Source organism: Balearica regulorum, chromosome 1 (assembly GCF_011004875.1).
Source record: "Balearica regulorum gibbericeps isolate bBalReg1 chromosome 1, bBalReg1.pri, whole genome shotgun sequence".
Lineage (NCBI taxonomy): Eukaryota > Metazoa > Chordata > Aves > Gruiformes > Gruidae > Balearica > Balearica regulorum.
This window is the reverse complement of record NC_046184.1, coordinates 139,582,025-139,599,417: the sequence shown is the minus strand read 5'-3', so window position 1 is coordinate 139,599,417 and position 17,393 is coordinate 139,582,025. Positions and strand designations below refer to the sequence as shown.

Below are 17,393 nucleotides of genomic sequence, written 5' to 3'. Positions count from 1 at the left end.
AAAGAAGTATTTATGAACTGATAGACACAAGGATATAAAAAAGCATAAAGTTAGAAATTAAACCAGACCAGTGACTACCTCTATTGGAAAAAATCTTTGGTACCAGTAACTTACATCAAACAAATCAAATAGGGGCACAGAAATGAGAAACAATTTAAAGTGAAGGTGTTCATGACACTGAAAGGAGGATGGCCTCTGCCCAGAAGATGATGCAGAACATGCTCCCCATTTGGGCAATATGGATGGGAGGGGAAGGGGAAACAGAACATGGTCACAGCTCTTTGTTTACTTGTGTATTTCGTGCTGTGCAACTCCTTAGCCATGAGTTAAAGCTAAAAGAAGCGTCAGGTTTGTGTATGATCTGCAAATCTTTAAACACAGAACAAAATGACACCACCAAGAAAATAAAAATAATTTTGGAAGGCTATTTGACTCATAATTTACGTGAGTAGTCTCTGTTGAGCAGAAGGTTAACTATAAAATTCTGTTAATATTTAGCATAATAATTCTCAAATATGTAAGGATTATGTTTGAAAAGTTCATTAAAATTAGGAAAGAAGAAAACAGAAGGATGATGATACACTTCAGGAAGTCCAGCAGAGGGCCACCAAGATGGCTGGGCATGTACCAACGTGCCCTATGAGGAAATGCTGAATAAGCCAAGCTTTACCAAGGTGCATAGTATAAACATGAAATAATGGTCCTAAATTGAAATAGCAGAGGTTCTGTCTGACTACATGTAAGGAGAGAAGAAAAAAACCCAAAACACCACCACACAAAAAGAAAAAAAAAAATCATAGCAAGAATTATGCATTGAAAAATGTTGCGCAGAGAAGCTGCGTGGTCTTCACCCTTGGACGCTTTTAAGAACTTACTGGATAAGCTCAGAGCAACCTGGTCTGAATTCAGTACTGACTTGCTCTCAGAAAGTTGGAATAGTTACTTTGCAAGGTTTATTCCAACCAGAAGACTCTACAGAAGAGTTAAAACAATTTATTAAGTAGCCCTAAGCACTCCTCTGCTGCAGTTTTCAATCCTTCAAAGCATTAAGAATAATTTCTAGAATACTACCAGTACACTATATGCTGACCTTTTGTACCTACCACATGTTAGAACAGTTATTACCTAAAGGAAGCCCTGCCTGTCAGACCAAAGGGACTTTCTCATAGACTCCACTTCCTGGCACCTCTGCAATACAAAGCAAAATCAACAGATATTTGAACAACTGAAAGATTTTTTTTCTACCATAAACTAAGATGATTCTCTGACAATATAGTCAATATTAGCTTTAGACATCTTTTGATCTCTTAGTCTATGTCCAGAAAATGAGGACATCCCATTTCCAGAGTCAGGGGGTTGAGGAATGTCATGACAGTATGGTGATGTTATGGGGCGAGACTTGTCCCAACAGAACTGCAATAGAAAATATGGGAGAAGATACTGTAGATCTGCTGTAGATCCTACAGTAGAAACTAGGAAACTAGGGTGAAAGTGCTCAAATGGCTCTGAGAGATTCTTAGAAAGGAGGGGTTTTATTAGGAGACTGAAACAGAAGGGCTAAGATACCTAGCTGTAACATCTACACCTGAACTGGTTGCCTAGTCTCCCTTTATGGAGAGAAACATGATCCTAGGGAATGGGCTACTGCTGCCTAATCTGGTAGCCTGACAGAGGGGAAGCAGCCACAGCTCCATGCCACCTGGTCGAAACACTAGTGAGGCTGAGCACACATCCCCAGCAGGCACATGCACACCAACACATACATAAATGACCACATGGCTGGCCACACAGATCAACGCAGTTACACTCAGCACTCACATGAACCCACAGGCTCGCCTAGCTGGCTCTTCAGTAGTGCTCACGCACTCACCCATCCACACACACTTGGACCAGCCACTGGCATTGCAGACACAAGGGCCGGGCCCCTGCGACCAGCAGTCTCACACCAGGGGCTGGCACTTGGTTTCACTCGCCCCGGTCCCTCCGGCTGCTGGCTGTCAGCACACGGTCCCACCGTCCCGTGGTCCCAGCCCAGCTGCCAGCACCCAGACCCTCGCTGGCTCCAGCCGCTGGCACCATGGGCACGTGGGCACCTGCTCTGTGGTACAACTCTGGTTGCTGGCACTCAGGTTCCCATACACACACGCAGACAGCACAGATGTCCCTCTGCCAGGAAAAGAGTTAGAAGTGGAGTTTAATAAGACAGGACAGACTGCGCTGGTCAGGAGCAGGGCATGGCCAGACAAGCAGGTCACCTATTTTACACACATCCAGCCCCTTTTTATCTCCTTATCCCTCTATTTCCCCATAATAAATCCTGAGCAATCCCAAAATGTTCTTCCCCTGCATCCCATACTGTGTGCCATCTCCCCTCAGTCCAAAAGGAGATCCAGCGCTGATTAACCTTGATGCATCTCATGGCTGGATGATTCACTTTGATGGCTCTCGTGGCTGGACAGTGGGGCTGAGGCTCTCCTGGGACAGGCTGTGCCTACCTCCGAGTCCTTTATCTGGGCTCCCATCTGCCTTCTGGACTTTGTGCTCCCCTGGCCTGTGGAGATGGGCCCTGATGGGCTGATTGCTCCCGCGGTGGGCCTGGGAGCAGCCAGGCAGGGTGTGACGTGGGATCCCCCACCTGCCATTGCCTCTCTGAGCTCTTTCATGGGTCTGCAGACAAGCTTTTATCATACAACCTAACAGCTGGATCCTGCAGTGGATCTTCCTTAGGATGTATCCAATTCTATGCAAGTTTATGCACCACATGCTGCTTGATTTCTAACATGCAAGACCAGCAATCCAAGTAATTTCTTTCACAGGTCTTCATAACTAGGGCTGGCATACCATACACTACACTAAATATAGAAATCAATAGGAGAAAAAGAGATGCTCAAATCAGACATCCTATTTTTTTCTTTCTTCTCGATGCTGCTATTATTCCAATGTTCAGTCTGATCCTAAAGCAATACAGCACAGCATGTCACAAGCATTATCATGTCTTCATACTGCCAAGTAACTGAAATCCTTTTATTAAAATACAGCATTCTGTGATGGATTTCTTCATCCTTGGACTGACATTGAGCCTGAAGCTCTTACTAGTAATCACTTTACACAAAGCCAGATCACATACTAACTCAGACAGAGAAGCTAAGGACTCAATTCCCAGATTTTTAAAAACGGTGTGAAAGCTGGTGAGACTGAATTGTTCCTGCAAAGAATGGATACATTTCAAAATTTCTGAGAGAAACTACACTGAAAGTCTTTTCTGAATAACTGACTTATGGAATGTTTCATTCATTCTTCACTAACACTATATTATTAAAACAAAATCAGTTCCCAAAAACATCAGAGAAACAAGAAGGAAGTTATTCCACTGAATATTAATCATCTTAAAGAAATTTAAGGCTGTCATGCTTCCCATGATTTGAGAAGAGCAACTGATGTCATCTACCTGGACTTGTGCAAGGCATTTGACACCGTCCCACATGACATCCTTGTCTTTAAATTGGAGAGACATGAATTCAATGGATGGACCACGCGGTGGATAAGAAATTGGCTGGATGGTCACACTCAAAGTGTTGTGGTCAATGGCTTGATGTCCAAGTGGAGATCAGTGATGAGCGGTGTCCCTCAGTGGTTGGTATTTGGAACGGCTCTGTTTAACATCTTTGTTGGCGACATGGACAGAGGGATCGAGTGCACCCTCAGCAAGTTTGCCAACGACACCAAGCTGTGTGGTGCGGTCGACACGCTGGAGGGAAGGGATGCCATCCAGAGGGACCTTGACAGGCTGGAGAGGTGGGCCTGTGCAAACTGCATGAAGTTCAACAAGACCAAGTGCAAGGTCCTGCACGTGGGTCAGGGCAATCCCAAGCACAACTACAGGCTGGGTGGAGAATGAATTGAGAGCAGCCCTGAGGAGAAGGACTTGGGGGTGTTGATTGATGAAAAGCTCAACATGACCTGGCAATGCATGCTTGCAGCCCAGAAAGCCAATCATGTCCTGGGCTGTATCAAAAGAAGCGCGACCAGCAGGTCAAGGGAGGTGATTCTCCCCCTCCACTCCACTCTCATGAGACCCCACCTGGAGTACTGTGTCCAGCTCTGGGGGGCCCCAGTACAAGACAGACATCGAGCTGTTGGAGCAGGTCAAGAGGTGGGCCACGAAGATGATCAGAGGGCTGGAGCACCTCTCCTGTGAAGACAGGCTGAGAGAGTTGGGGTTGTTCAGCCTGGAGAAGAGAAGGCTCCAGGGTGACCTTACAGTAGCCTTCCAGTACCTGAAGGGGGCCTACCAGAAATCTGGAGAGGGACTGTTTATCAGGGAGTGTAGTGACAGGACCAGGGGTAATGGGTTCAAGCTGAAGGAGGGTCGATTTAGATTAGATGTTAGAAAGAAATTCTTTACTGTGAGGGTGGTGAGGCACTGGAACAGGTTGCCTAGGGAAGTTGTGGGTGCCCCTTCTGTGGGACTGTTCAAGGCCAGGTTGGATAGGGCTTTGGGCAACCTGGTCTCGTGGAGGGTGTCCCTGCCCATGGCAGGGCGGTTGGAACTCGATGATCTTTAAGGTCCCTTCCAACCCAAACCATTCTATGATTCTGTGTACTAACACCACAGCTGTCAAGAAGAGCTGTAAATACGTATCAGTAAAACAGACTTCCACCACCCTCATCATGAAAGCCAACCATCATCTTTCAAGCATACTTGCTCTTCAGCTGATTGCTAGGATAAAAGAAAAATCAAGTGACAGGAGAAACGGACAGTAATAAATCGTCCAAATGCCTTAGAATTACTAGTTAATGCAAGACAGAATAGAAGATGAAACTCTGACATCAGTGTTTCTAATGAAAACCTCTGCTTTGATAGAAATGCCAAAGCATATATTTGCAGCTGACTTCTTTCCACTACCTTCATGAGAGTTTAAATTTAGACATGTAGCATCCTAAATGTTTGAAGAGTTTCGGCTGTAATGTTAGCCCTGTCACATCATCTACCAATCCACTTGAGACAGAATGCTTAGCCTCAAAAACGTAAATGCTTTTACTATTTCAGTATATATATATCATTAACTTATCTACTGTTTCCTGACTCTTCATCTACACTCCCTAAAAAATGTTTGGAAAAACGTTAAGGACAAATGGGCTACTGCACACTATTAACTCTTCGTAATTTATAATGAAGCTATATAGATTACTTAATGCAGTCACAAATTCAAGTTTTCATTTTCACCTTCAAGGCCCTATATTATCTTACCCACAATTACTGTATGTCTTGCTTTTATTTCCTTCTACTCCCTAGACATCTTCTATCCTTTCACTTAATTGCATTCTTTATCTCTTTCTCCCACTTTCAGCTGTATGTCTTATATCATGCTGACCTTTGTGCCTTGTACATTCTCCATGCCTACACTCTTCATCCTTCTTCAGTAGTATCTTTAAAAGTACACTCTTTCAGGAATCATTGGTACATTCTCTTCTTCCTCTGCTTCCTATTGCTGAGCTATTAACTGAAATTTGTCTTGCTTAAACTACTTTTGCTCGTTGCTGGACCAGCGCAGCAGAGAATACAGCTGAAATCTAATGCAGAGCTGGCTGATTCACTTCTTAATTCTATCACAAATGACCTCTGTTAACTCTTTAACAAGTGGGACAAAATTGAGGGACAATACTTGCTTGTCATCTAAAATAGGAACTTGGAACCTTGTTCACTAAAAAAGCAAAAAAATTTGTTAAATAAACGCCAACATGTGTGTGTGGAGTGATTAGTCTCAGCTGTTTATATAGATCATATATATAGTTGTCCATAGCAGAATCCATGCCTATCATCCAGCGTACACAGATTTGGTGGTTTTTTTCCCCCTCAGGGTTTAACGTGTAAGTATAAACCTGATGTACACAGTGAGCAGCCATGGCACACAAACATCAGAAAACTCAGGAGCATTCCCAGGTCTAGTAATGGCCATAGTATGGTAGAGTCATAGCATTATTCCTGACTTCTAGAACATCTGACTGCAGGACTCCCAGCTTCCCAAATTTCAAACATCTGCTCTACACAATGTAACTCTTCATGGAAGTTATCATATGACCATTATACTAGTTATTACTATAATTAGAAAATATTATATTCTGAGAAAAACATTAAAATAACTGCAAACACTTTTTGCTGAAGTTTAAGAAAAAAAATCTTCTCAATGAAAATTTTCTGCCCAAAAAGTTAAAAACTCACAACTGAAAGCAGTCTTCAAAGGATATATCACTGCTAATCTTAAAACTGGAAACACATCTACCTAAGATACATGATCACTCTTCATAGAAGAAAAGGTTTTGTTGGCATTCTCTTGGGATAACTGCATTACTGAAAGTGAAAAGCAGGAAGATAAGTTACATACTATTATGCTTTTTTGCCCATGGCACTTTTTTTGAATCAGTAATATTTAGAGTTTGTAATAGCTTTGAAGCTCAGGACAACAGGCTGCAACCTCTAATGCTTCCACTCTTTAGTTTGAAGCTGCAGGATGCAACAATGTGTTCTGGAGACAGCAACTGAATGGATCACAGTGGCCAGGTATCTGTTCAGGAGAAAGAGGGTAATTTCCTAATGGAGGAAAACATGCTCTGTAACAGAAGATATTTTCAGTAATAGATGAAATCTCATCGGCTAGTCTTTGCTAGTCAGCAAGACCCTGAGGCTTTGAAGCAACTAAACTATGAAGTGAAAGAGTTACTAACAATAAAAACCATTTCTCCTTACCATGCTACTATTTTAGAAAGTAGTTGTAGATGCATTTTAAAAAATTCTGGTGTTAATCAGGGAATTATTGACTAGTAAGCCTTTCCTCTATACTTGGTAAATTCTGCTGATGACACAAAGTTATGTAGGTTAGCTGGGATAAGAAACCTGGAGTGACAAGGTAGTCTACTGGGAATTCAAGTGTCAAATGAAATAAAATGGTCAAGAAATGTAAGCAATACACATTAGCTGGAAAAAGATAAATGACATGTACATTTATAAGTACTGGACATTATTGTAGACAGCTCAGTGAAAACTCAGAGCGTGGGTGATAGTGTATATATTCATAGACATATATAATGCTGTCTCATCTGGGATACTCTATGTACTGTATGCCACATACATTATTCTTCATTAAATTTTTTTTGATAGAAAGGGTCTGAAAAAATGCAATCGGAATGCTTATGAGGAAAAAAAAATAAAAACCCACCCCCAAGTAAAAATCCCAAACACATGCTTTCAGATTGTGAGTGTCTGCACAGACTGTGAAGTGTTTTACTTATGGAACAAGAAATAAAAAGAGACGTGATGAGTAGTACTTAAAATAATGAGTGGCAGATCAATTACTTCTTATTTTTCTCACTCGTAATATAATAAAAAGGCTGACATTCAACGAAGTTCAAAGGTTAGAAATTCAGAACATATGCAAAAGATTCACAGAATTCATTGTACCAGGTAGTCATCAGCATCAAGGATAAAAAAATAGATAACCAAAACAAATACTGTAAAAGGGTTATTAAAGTATTTAAAAAAAAAAAAAATCACCTTCAATTACTTGATATGGGAGCAACAGAATTTAAGTGGATAAACTAACCCTCTCTAGCTAAAAGGTGATTATTAAGCCTCTTGTATTAGCTGTCGTCAGAGATGGTACTGAATGAGATGGTCACTGAATCTGAACATGAACAGCAATTCCTATGTTCAGTACTATTTGGACAAAAAAGAAAAGCTTTCTTTGATGGAACAGGAGGACAGCATTTCTACCACTGCTTGGAATTGTTTTCTACTGTAAATCAGAGTCACTTCACTCTTACTAAAGTTTAACTTGAACCATTTTCTTCTTGGCTTTGAATCACACTATTATTCTAAGATAAAGAGATGCTGGAATGGAAATGTTAAGCATCCTTTTTCAGCAGATAAAGCTGTCACTTCTTCAGCTCTTGCGTGTGCTACAAGGTCTTTTATCTTTATACCCCAGTCTATTACAATAATAATAAAAAAAAATTCTCAAACATTGCTTTATGGAGTACACTTTGTAATCATCTTGTAAGTGCACTTATTTTGTGATACAGCAATCAGACTGAGCAAAATGCTTTGCCCTGCTTAGACTATAAATAATTTGTCAGTGTTAATTGATGGTCCTGTATGTAGCTTTTCTGCAACCGTGCCAAAATAGTCTTACAAATTCTTTATCACACAACAGAATAAGCAGAACCCTGCCATGAATACCAGCTCCCTGAAAATTACCTCTTCTCCACAAAAAGCAAGTAACTTAAGCAAAAAAGCAGAAACAAATGAACTCTCCCTCCCCCAGCCTTAGTGTATTATTTAGTCTTTCAAAGGTTTCTGGAGGTCTCCCCATGACAACAACTTATGAAGAAGCAACCAAAAAATACTGCTAACAATGCAATTCCTTGTTTCAGTCTTCATTCTTTGTCCTGAAACTGTTGAAAAGCATTGTTACAAGAAGCTCTGGGGTGATTACAAAGGTAACTTGAGATACAGAGAGGATCAGTGCACTAGATCTTTTTGAAAGAGGATTTATTCATGCTTGCTATAACCAAAAAGACATTAAAAACATTTTTTTTTGAAAATTCTTGTTAATTAAAATCTAATTATTCAATGACTGCACTGTTTGGCATCTCCAAAAAATGCTCAAGGTCTTGAAAGAAAAAAGATAAGTCAGTGAGCAATTTATCATAAAAGAAGGATTTTCCCCCCTCTTTTTTCCTACTTACCATGCATAATTAATATGTGATAATACCCATAATGAGTTCCCTAAAACAATTAGCAACGCATCTCCAGTGACCTGCTAATCTGAATATAATGCTTTTAGAACTTGGAGGTGTACCAGTCTCTTTGTGCTTACACACTCACCTCACGTAGAAGCACGGAAGGCTGCAGAACATAATTTATTATTCTGCATCACATTTCATCAAGTCCCTTAGCAGCTACTTGATACATTATCAAGACAAATGCAAGGAAAAAAAACATACTCCTGCCTCCCCACCCCCCAAGTAGGGTACCCCAAAGACTAAGAACCAATTATAATCCTTCTTTCCTTTTCCAATCAGATACATTAAGTGAAAGCAAACCTTGACCAGGTTATTTTTTGCATGGAATTTCAATGACTTTTTTCATCTCCATAAGACAAATACATCCATAAATAAACATGCACTGCAGTAACAAGGGCAACGTCTGGAACACTTAAGAGCTAAATTACTTTCAAGCCATGCAACATCTCATTTTTCTTCAACAAATATATAATAAAGACTGCCAGCATGGGGGGGGGGGGGGGGTGTTATGCGCACACACAAGCACACATGCCTCAGGAGAAGAGGGAGGAAGAAAATCAACCAGGTGAACTGAGAGTGTGATAACTGAAAACAAAACAAACAACTTCATAACTGTCTCCTTCCTTTAATTGTCTTGTAAATATCAAATAGTGGCCTATTATGGATTTAGAGAAAAGATGAACGTATATAGCAGATTTTCAGAACTCCCGGATTGTTAGATGTGGTGAAATATCTCACATGCTTCTCTCTACAGTCATGTCCATGACACTTAGGAAGCTGAGCTTCATAATCACAGACTTCTTCATCCAGCTTGGGAGACACAAATAAGGGCTACATGCTTAGACTACTTAGAAGCTGAGGAAGGTACAGGATTCAGCCAGCAGACTGTCCAGTAACATATCACATAAAAAGTACATTCCACTAGACAGCTGTGATCTTTGCATCCCAAGCTGTAAACTTCTAGCAGTATTTCAAGATGGAGGTCTTAACACTCCACTGTAGTGTAAAACTCCACATTGTTCAATACCTACTTAATTTACATTGCCTAATAGGCAATTTAAAGGTATAATTTACTCCTTGACATTTCTCCAGAGTCTGTCTGAAATCAATAGCTTCCCCAATGGGGGAGGAGGGGAATGTAAAAAACAGTTATGATGTTTATTATTTTGTGCTGCCCCACAGTAGCAGGAATTCAAGAGCTGGGCCAGCAACACATACTAAATACTCAAATCACAACTTGCCATCTAGAAATTAGTCTTCAGTCATACTGTAGAGCAAGAAAAGTAAATGTTCTATCAATTCAGGAGAAAGTTCTAGACAAGAATCTTCCTGAGCAAACAGCTGGTGTGCCGTGTGTAGTAACTAGAACAACCCCGAAGGAAACCCAAAAACTGGAAGACTGAACTCCTCGGGTTAAAGAGTGCTCAAAAAGCTGTTTTCCCCAATTTTCTGAGGAAGTATTCCACACAGTGGACAAGATAAGGACAACCCTCTCTTTTGATCCACTTTAAAAAGAAAACAGAAGTCCCAGATTGCTGTTATGTTCTCTATGGAGGCATTTTTTCTTGACATTTTAAGAATGCGCTGGGACCACTTTTCCAATTATGCTTTACAAAAGATTAACTGCAAGAGATGCTTAGTTCCTGAGAAACAGACACAAGCTGTTGAGACTGGGCAACTTTGGATGTACACATGAAAGCAAAAACCTCGTTTCTCAAAAACCTATAAAGTCAGCAAGGGAGGTTCCTACTGAATTTGGCATCTCACCTTGGCCAGAAGGCAGACAAGTGGAAACGTCCTGTTCTCAAGCCAATGGATACACCCTTTCAGATTTCACTTGCTACCCACTCTCAAGATTTAAGGGTACATCTGCATGGAACAACTAAACTAACCTGGGTACACAAAAATGATGCGACATACTTCATTCACCTCCCAATCACCCCATGTACAGTAACAGTAAAATCTGCCATATGTAATCTAAATTCATCAAGGGAGTGAACTCTGCTTTTGCTGCAAACTTAAGCATGCCATGTGTACGCAGGAGCAGTGGTTTCAAGCTCTTGGCACTGAACCAGCTGCTCAGCAGTCCCACCGCCTCCCAGGGAGCACCATCCCCACCACACAACACCCTTCTGCCAAGGGAGAGTCTTCTCTGCCCTGCTTGGATGCGGGCCACTGTGCAGCACAAGACACGAGGCTAACGGGAACGCTGAGGGAGCACAACCTTGCAAGTAATGGACTCCAATGGGGCACTCTGTGCATGCAGTGAGGAAATTATCTCCAAAAAAGCCCAACAAGGAAACACACATACACCAGAAACACTCAAATATCCCAGCCCTTTCAGTCAGTGTATGAACCACCTGGCTACTCAGGAGTTGGCACTGACAAATCAGATGACACAAGAAGTTCTCTATTGGCTCTAGCCCATCAACTGCCTAATTTGAACTAATTAATGAACTATAATTACATCAGTACAGACAAGAAAGTCAAGTGGCTTCTGAAAAGAAAGCCCAAATTCAGACTTCTACCTCAAAACGCACAGGCAGCTAGAAAAGAGTCGTGGGGTGACGCTGGTCCCTCCTCACGCAGCGAGTGGCCGCGGGCACATGCCGCATCTGCTGCTGTGCAGACCGCAGTGTACGTGAACAACAGTGAGTTACTACAAACTCTTCTTCCTCTGTCCCACTGAATGCAGCCTCACGCCTTAAAAGTTAGGTGTACTATGACCATTTATGATCACAGGCTATACGACTGGAAAAAAGCAAATATCTCGCAATATGCTAAAATAACTGGTAAAAATTGTGAGTCCGAGGACATAAGACAGCAGAACATGGGTAAATCAGAACGGTTTATACCATGAACAGCTGTCCAGAAGAGTGTTTCAGCTGAGGAAAAATCGGTAACGTAGGCCCATTCAAAGGACAGACTAGAGCCAAGGTTGAAGAGACGAACATTGATGTAGGTTTGAACTAAGTTGAAAACTGTCTGTATTTTTTCCATTTAATACTGTTGTTTTTAAAATAAAATGTCTGATTTGTGAATTGTAAACATTCAGGAAAGAGTGCAAGTGAATTCATTTCTACAATGCAAAAGGGGCAGATTTATGATGACTAAAAAAATATGTGATTTCAACAGCAGGGATTCCAATTTACAGCTCAGTACGCCACCTAGAACAGCTGTTCATGCCTTTGTAATTTCTGAACCTTATTTAAAGTACTCCTAATAAATTCAACCTGCGGGTATACGTAAGGAGTAACAAAACCACCACTAATAAAATAGCTACTTATCTGAAAACCACAGTAAGTGAGATACATACACTACATGCATACACTAAAAGTAGTGCGGTTGAAGCGGGAAAAAAGTAGAAAAAGGGAAAAAATTCAGGGAGAAGAAATTAAAAAAAAATAGGTTTTGTCATCCTTTTTACACAAGCTCATAATAATGATGGTCACGTTAAGTGCTAAATCAGCCTTCTTCACCCTCTTGTTTTCCTTGTATAATATAGACTAAAATTACAAAATGGTAATAATGTTCTGAATCTCTATTACTCTTTTACTACATCTTTTGTAGCAAAAAAAAGTCTCAGAAAATTCCTCTTTGAACTTCTCTTTTCTATGACATAAAAAGTCCACTGAGACTCATAAATCCTAATGCCATTTAATCAGTCTGAAAAATTTTAATGAGCTCTCACTAGATTTGGTACAGAGATTATTCGTAACTATGGGATCAATTAATTAATTAGAAATGGAAGAAACTGCAAAGAAATAGTGTTTTAAATTAAGGCGAAGATTTACATCACGTGGAAATTTTTAAATAGAACAGATTGATTCTTCGTAAGAGAGAATTACAACCTGTATTACAACCTTTTCCTCTTTTTAAACAATGGATATAAATGGTATTTGTTTGGTTTAAAATTACACTACTAGTATGGTCCTTTATTTTACAGAAAAGCTATAGGCAAAAGAACTAAAATACTGGAAAGAAAGGCCTTGACCTGCCACATTCTCAAGTAGGTAAATAATTAATTCATGTGTTTTTAATGACATGAGTATATTGCAAGTATGTATAAATGTTTGCTTGAGAATGTCTGAAACCCTCTGAGTTAGAGCCATATTTGAAATAAATTTAGTAGCATAACATTTTTGTTACTATGAAACAAAGCTGCTTCAAGATAACACTGAAAAGTTATAGTTGATATATATATATCTTACATACAAATACACACAGAAGCACACAAACAGCAAGGTTATTATGAGTTCTTTTAAAGCAAAAATTAATAATATAATACTTATAAATTCCAAAAGCATGATTTTAAATATATGAGCCCTTTAAATCAAAATAGAACAGAAAAATATTGTTTAGCAAAAGCACTTTTGTTTCTTTTTTTTTTTTTTTAGATCAAATCTGTGAAGTGTATCACCAAATCACAGGATGGCTGAGGTTGGAAGGGACATCTGGAGTTCATCTGGTCCAACCCCTGTGCTCAAGCAGGGACACCTAAAGTCTATTGCCCAGGACCATCTCCAGACAGCTTCTGAATATCTCCAAGGATGGAGACCGCAACACCTCCCTGGGCAACCTCTGCCAGTGCTCGGTTACCCTCACAGTAAAAAAGAGTTTCCTTGTGCTCAGACAGAGCCTCCTGTGGTTTTTTGTGCCCATCGCCTCTGGTTCTGTCACTGGGCACCACTGAAAAGAGCCTGGATCTGTCTTTACATTCTCTCTTCAGATATTTATATATATTAATACGATCCCCCTGAGCATTCTCTTCTCTTCATCAGCAAACTGTCCCAACAAGAGTGGCTTTGCAATGACATCTGCCAGCTCCCTCAGCACTCGCAGCTGCATCCTATCAGGGCCCATGGACTTATCCATGTCCAATTTGCTTGTGTATTCCCTGACGTGATCCTCTTCCAACAAGCGTACACCTTCCTTGCTCCAACCCTTCCGCCTGGTCTCCGGGACCTGGCGTTCCTGCCTTGCTGCATTCAGTACTTCAGCCTTTCTCATGCTCTGTGTAGCCAAGCCCCCCATCTCATTCAGCAACAGGCTCACGTTTTCCCTAGTCTTCCTTTTGTCTCCTATGGACTTATAGAAGCCCTTCTTGTTGTCTTTAACATCCCTTGGCATATATAGCTGAATTTACAAAATTTCACAGTGGTGTGATCAATGAAACTCTGATTTTGCCTCTGTGGCACATTTTAAAGGTTTCCTTAAAAGGAATTACCATTGTAAAAATTTGAAAAACAGAAAAATACTAAGTAATTTGAGAAAAATATAAAACAACTTATTTTCCAAATTATAATCATATAAAGGTAGGAAAATAATAATTTAAAAAAAAACCCCAACAAACCAAAAATAAAGCTTTGAAAAGTTTTTTCAATTGTCTAAATAAAATGTATGGAAAAAACCACAGTATTTTGAATATCGTGGCCTGAAATTTTTACAATATTCAAGCACACGTTGTTTCTACGTATGTACGGCTCCAGCTGTTTTTCATACAAGTTGCGTCTGTGTATTTGAGAGCAGACTTTGTCCAAAATTTCTAGTATTTAATCTGCAGATCACATTTTGATTACCTGACTGATTTCATTAATTACATTTCATTAATGACAGTGCATTGCTACTAGTGCTGGAAGTTCATATGAAACTTCACGCATCACAAGACAGTAAGACTTAGGCTGAATTTGCAAGGTGTATCTTGTCTGAAATTCCTGTGCCGTGGTTTCATCATTATGCTTATTAATTTCCTAGTTAACCAAAGACTGTATACCAAAAGGTCAACATTTAAGAAATTCCCAGATGGACAATTATGACATCCTTCAATGATAGTAAAGCAGACATCATATCATTTTTGTATCATTTTAGAACTGCCTATTTGTAGAAGTATGCCTGCACAGCAACAGTCAGAGGCTAGCATGCCACTACAGCTAAATTCTGGATTTGGCCTTCTATAGCTACATTGTATTTTTCGCTTGGAGCAGCAGTGAAGTTTTGCAGCAAATCTGCCAGATGCTACCTGATGGTTTGTTTCACTAAGTAGTTTTGGTGTGTACCAGGTTGCTTTAGCAGGACGCTAAAGCAGAAGTCCTCTCCAGGTGCATATCAAGCAATCTCCAATGCTTAAGCGGACATAAAGCTCCCAAGAACCTTATACAGCTTTCAGCCAGGGATCAGAGTACATCTAATCCAACGGAAAACATTCAAATCACATATAGCATAGATGTATGGGCCTAAGCACCAAATACATTGCTCTAATAATCTGTTTCTCTTGAGTGCAATTACTTGCTTATGCAGACATTACCTATACCTCCTGATATTTTGCTGCAAACTTCCATGTTACTGATTTTCAGCATGAAATCCAAATAGAGATATATAGCTCTATATAGTTCACCGCTTGGGACTAAACACTGCAGATGCCAACACATTGCAATTGGTCATAAGTGTTTCACATAGTTTTACATGTACTGTTTTGATTTTCTTCTTCTTGGGAGTTCTATGTTTGTGTTAAATTCCCACACTTAGACATTTGTGATTTTGTAGATGCGACAAAAAAAAGTTCAGCTGAATTATCTGCACCAAGGAAATCCTCAGTGTTGTTAAACTTCATATAAAGGTAAAGCATGGGTTCAAACATTTATGCTCTTCTTCAAACAGAGGTTAAAGAAAATAACTATACAAAACTACAATGAACACTGAAATTTTCTCTAACAATCCTTTAAAGTTTAAAATTATTAAGTGTAATACAGATGCAACGATTATCTTCAAACAGTTTTTGATATTTAACACAGCTAAGCTACTTACTGCTGAATAAACAAAAATATCAGCAACACAGTGTCACTGTTTTATTGGTTGTTGTTTGGTTTTGGTTTGGTTTTTTTAATGTTTTTTGTCCTTTTTAATTATTACCACCTTGTGACTCTTCTGAAACAGAGCCAAATAAACTAAGAGCTTTGGGAAAGCTGTCCTTCTGGATATTACTATTAGGCTCCTCACATGAAATAATATTTTAATTTGTCATTAACAAAGCTGACATTTAATTTCTTTACCTCTCCTTCAGAAACAATACCAGTTATGACCCAGCTTTATATAAATTCTCAATACTTTATACTCTTTTATTTTCAGAATTACAGAACAGCTTACAGCCATACCTCCAACCAATCAAAAAATATGCATTACACACCTCTTACCCTGTTTTGCAAAAAAACCCACACCATACAACATTACAGGAACATACCCTGATTTTTTGTTCCCATGACATATAGTTAAGCAAGAAAGAATAATTTTATATGAAAGCAACATTAAGCTGTGGTTTAAGCTTTCAACTCCTTATCCCTCCAGAACCTTGAGCTGCTTCTCAATATTTGCTCTCAATTGAGTATGAACATGTTCAAAATTCATAATTACTTGACTCTAAGGTGAGATTTACAGCCTTGCTGCTCAGATTCTCAACATTTAGAACCTACCACAGAAGGCCTACTCACACAAGTACCCAACATATCCATACAACCACCATCTGCATGAACATGATCGTGTACATTTGGTGTTATCTTTTCTAAAAATCTAAGTTTCCAAGTGAGGTTGATGCACACACACAGAATGTCAAGAGAACTTGCAAAAGAAAAAAAGACAAAACAAAACAAAATCAGTTTAACACTGTTCATAGTACGCCACATTCCATCAAACTTATTTCACTTTGTGTTCCCAGGCAATGCAAATACCATTGAGACCCTGGGTGAGAACTTGAAGTATAAAAGGCTGAAGAATCTTAGCTAATCATTCCCTATGTATTTGTGTAACCATTTTTTCCCTCAATAATCCTACTGAGAAAACAGTAATCATAGTCTAAGCCACATAAAGTTGTTCCTTAAAAATCAGCATGTAATTCATTTTTCTGCAGTAATCAAACTCCAAAACTTCAAAACTTATGTTCCACTCAGGATAAAGAAGTGAGAAAAATATTTTAAGGAGAAAGGCAATTTAATTTAAAATAAAAGCAAAGACATTATTTTAACTAACTCTCAATTTATCTTTCAAACATTCTCTCTACAGATTTCTATTTCAGAATCAAGTTTGGAAAGTTATACATAAGAGAGAGAAACTAAGTATCTCGACTATTTGAGAACGATTGCTCAAACTGATTGGTTTTAAATCAGAAAAGAATTATGATGCAAGAAGAAAGAGATGGCTTAGGAAAAACACATGCCCTCTTTACAAAGAAGTATTTTTAATGTTTAGACACTTAGGAGGTAAATCAGCCATGAATGTATGAAAAATAAACTCATCTATGTTTAAATAACTGTTTCCAAACTTTGAGTAGTGAAGTTAAGCTTGCAGATTTATGCATAGAGCGGAAAATCATTACACTTTCCTATTACTGCTACACTACCGTGTAGTAAATCAGAGCAATCTGCATTACAAAGATCATACATAGTGAGGGGAAATTATGCTTTCCAACAATCTCTTGCTTCAACAGCATAAACATCTTTGAAAATAGAGGTTACTGATTTTTGTAATGTTTATATCAAATCTTAATCTAAGTATTTATCACATTAAAAATATATATCCAAATACAGACCAAACAGAATATT

General features: G+C 39.2%; 1 protein-coding gene across 1 annotated transcript in view; it reads right to left on the bottom strand.

Annotated features, from left to right (window-relative positions):
• PUDP (pseudouridine 5'-phosphatase) overlaps window positions 1–17,393 on the bottom strand; it is a 74,666-nt gene that overhangs the window by 16,289 nt on the left and 40,984 nt on the right. The window lies entirely within an intron of this gene.